Here is a 3,501-nt window from a genome sequence, read left to right as displayed (position 1 = left end):
ACTTATAGTAATGCATTGTTGGCATTATCTTAGAAGGTCTTGGTACAAATTCACAGTTGTTTTTTATTCAGGTGGAACAGGTTCAGGGGGAGATCATGGTTGCTGGTCTAGATGTTGATTGATAGATGTTGCTGATGATAGTTGTTGATGACTATCATGGTCTTATTTCAGATGTTTGATCTCTGTTTTATATGTCATGTATATCTTTCAATGTAAAGGTCATATTTTGTTACCCCACTATGCATGGGATGGATGATGTAATGTTCTTGTTTTGACATGTATAAACAATTGGTATATCCCCACTTGGTTGGGTGGATGAGTCAAAATTGGTATATCCCCACTTGGTTGGGAGATGGATGTATGTATGAGTCTTTGGTGATAGGAAGGTCCTTGGTGGTGTATGTATAGAGTCATGTTATCTTTTTATATGTCTTACTTATGCTCAGGAGGAGCATGGACTTGATCAATCAGCACTTCAGCATATCAGAGATTTCAGCTGGTACTCAGGGGGAGCATGACCCTTTGTCGTTGATGACAAAGGGGGAGAGTGATTGGTGTTGCCATCAAGTCCAAAGGGGGAGATTGTTGGCATTATGATACAGGTGATACAGGTGTTGTACTTGATGGCAAGGTTCACCTTGACCAACCCACGTATACACGTGGGTTCATTGAACAAAAGGATTGTATACGTACACATGCACTTTCACGGAAGGAAAGGCGCGTACATGTTGGAAAACTAAATTTTTGTATGTGGTATTTGATCCATGGTATTTGGTTCGAAGTGTTGACCCGAGGTATTCGGTCCAAGGTATTGGTTCTAAGTGGTTTTGGTCCATGGTATTGAGTAAGGCCTAGGACTATAAAATGAGGAGAATATCATTAGGCAAAGGCACTCATGAATTGAATATCTAATGAAGAGCAAGATCTAGAATACAGGTTATTGCGTTATGGTTCATAGCTGGATCTGAATCAAGGATGAACCTAAGCGCTTGAGGAAGGACAAGTTCTATTGAGGGGTCAAGACCTTAAGGCTTGAAGAGAAGTATCTTTGTGTGGTTTTTGATCTTTTATCTTAATAATTGGCGCATGTCATAATATGTAAATATGATGATCTGGGTATAACTGATGTCTGAATAATTGTAAAGGTTAAATCATCATTTACAGATCTATATGCAGGTTCATTATAGCAAAGGTGCATATACACGCCAGTTTGGCAATTCAAAAGTGCGTATACGCAGGTTTGCCTTGATACAAGTGCGTATGCATGCAGGTTCATCACATTGAAGTAGCGTACACCTCATAAAATATTCTTTAGATACTTCTAATTGCTATTGCAAGTGTTCTGGGTTCTGGCTTGGGTTCTGGTTACTGTTACTGTATTCTGGTTACAACATTCAGAGAAGTGATTGTTTGATTCAGTTTTGGTTGGTGTAAAGGAGATTGATTGATGCAGATATATTTGATGGTTGATTAATGTTATTGATGGATCCAATCTGAAAATTAATAAACGTGGTCCCTGGAAGAAAAGAGAAGGTTGTAGCCTTCTGTAGGCCTGTACCTACATATTAGTAAATACAACAGCTAGTACAAGAGCTAGGGGGTTGTAGCTCCCTTCCAAGAGAAGCTGGAGAACGAGAGAAGGTTGTAGCCTTCTGCAGGTAGAAGCCTGCGTACTAGTATAAGTCTGCACCAGTACAAAAATTGTAAAAAGAAGTTTCTTATTAAAAGAAGATAGAGACGATTGCAGCAGGTGGTTTTCACCCACATTGGTTTTCCACCTTATATCTTGTGTTCATGTGTGTGATTGTTTGTTCTGTTCCTATTTACTGTTTGTATGGTTAATGAAGTTCTGATGATTAAAGATCAAAATATAGTGGATTAACTGAATCATAAGTTTAATGGATATACGCTAGTTGCATTCAACACAGTTGCGTATACACACAGGTTCCCTTAACTGAAGTAGCGTATATGAATCAGAGTATGAAATGAAAAAGTTTTATTGATTTGCTAATACTGATTCACCCCCCCCCCCCCCCCCCTCAGTATTATTTCCAATAGAAACCACCTAAGGTTTGTATGGTTAAGGGTAATCCAAGAAAACCTACAATATGGTTAAGGGAAATTCAAATAAAACCTAGAGTATGGTTGCGGGTAAGCTAGAAAACCCAAGTTGATGAAGGATAATTATTTAGGGGGAGTTAAAGGTACAATATAGATGAATGTTGATGAACAATGTACAAGAAAAGGTTTTGTAGAGAACCAGTGGATACAACGGTTGGCGGCCTATGTATTCCGATGGATGGTTAATTCTTAATATTGACTTAAACAAACACATTATTTATGTTTGCAGGTAGAAGATGAAAGTTAAAGATAAATGAAGATGAAAGTGAAATGCTAAAGAGGGAGAGCGCATAACACTAAAAATGAAGACGGGACTAGCACAAAGGATAGTTGAATATAGAGAAATCACATGTACTCGTTAAGGGGTAGTATGAATAAATAACTCCTACTTGTGAATAATAATTAATGTCTAAATTATGTGATGAGAATGTAATGAAGTAGACCAACCATATAAGTCTACGTAAGAATGACAGATTTGAAAAATTAAGTGATGTTAGCAATGAATATTGCTTGAGATCTAAGGATAGATTCATGGAGATATTATATAGGAAATTAAGGGAATGGTTTGAACCAAAAATCTAATTATGACATAATTGTTATGGTCACTTATCATTACATATTGTCACTATTTGTACAATACAAACACACATGAGAATGTTTATTTAATATAGTTTCCCATAAGAGGTTTATTGCATATACTTCTCTATATCCCTTGTTTCATGATTGGCTATTATAACCAAAAATTAACCTAACTTAACATGAAAAATGATCCTTGTTCCATATAGCTTTTCTATGATTTCCATCTCTCTATTTAAGGTCAAAGAGCGATTTACAATTTCATATATCCTCTTGGACATGTACCATTTGTAGTTATTTTTTATTTTTCCATTCGCATGACTTCAAATATGCTCTATCTCTTAGAGTTATAGTTGAGATCAATGTGGAAAAAAAACAAATATCATAATAGTTAGTTGCATGATATTATCTATAGAGTCATTTTATATTTTCTTGTTAAAGTAACTATGCGCAAACAATTTAATTTTGAAAAAAGAATTGCATAACATTGAGAACCATATTATCTATAGAGTCATTTTATATTTTCTTGTTAAAGTAACTATGCACAAACAATTTAATTTTGAAAAAAGAATTACATAACATTAAGAGTTACTTTCCAACCATCCATTATTGTGTAAAACATCGCTTGATTGAAATTTCTCAATAATTAGAATTCTTAAATTAGTTTTAATAGACTATACTAATTAATAAAATAAAAAAATTAATAATTTTAATTATATATTTTTAACCACATTTTTTATAATATAATTATACTATATATTTCTTTATACTTATACTAAATATTTTTATATAATTTATAATTTT

The sequence above is a fragment of the Pinus tabuliformis genome, chromosome 7 (assembly GCF_031772625.1).
Source record: "Pinus tabuliformis cultivar Carrire ecotype Pingquan chromosome 7, CPIR1, whole genome shotgun sequence".
In the NCBI taxonomy this organism is placed as follows: domain Eukaryota; kingdom Viridiplantae; phylum Streptophyta; class Pinopsida; order Pinales; family Pinaceae; genus Pinus; species Pinus tabuliformis.
This window is presented reverse-complemented; position numbering follows the sequence as displayed.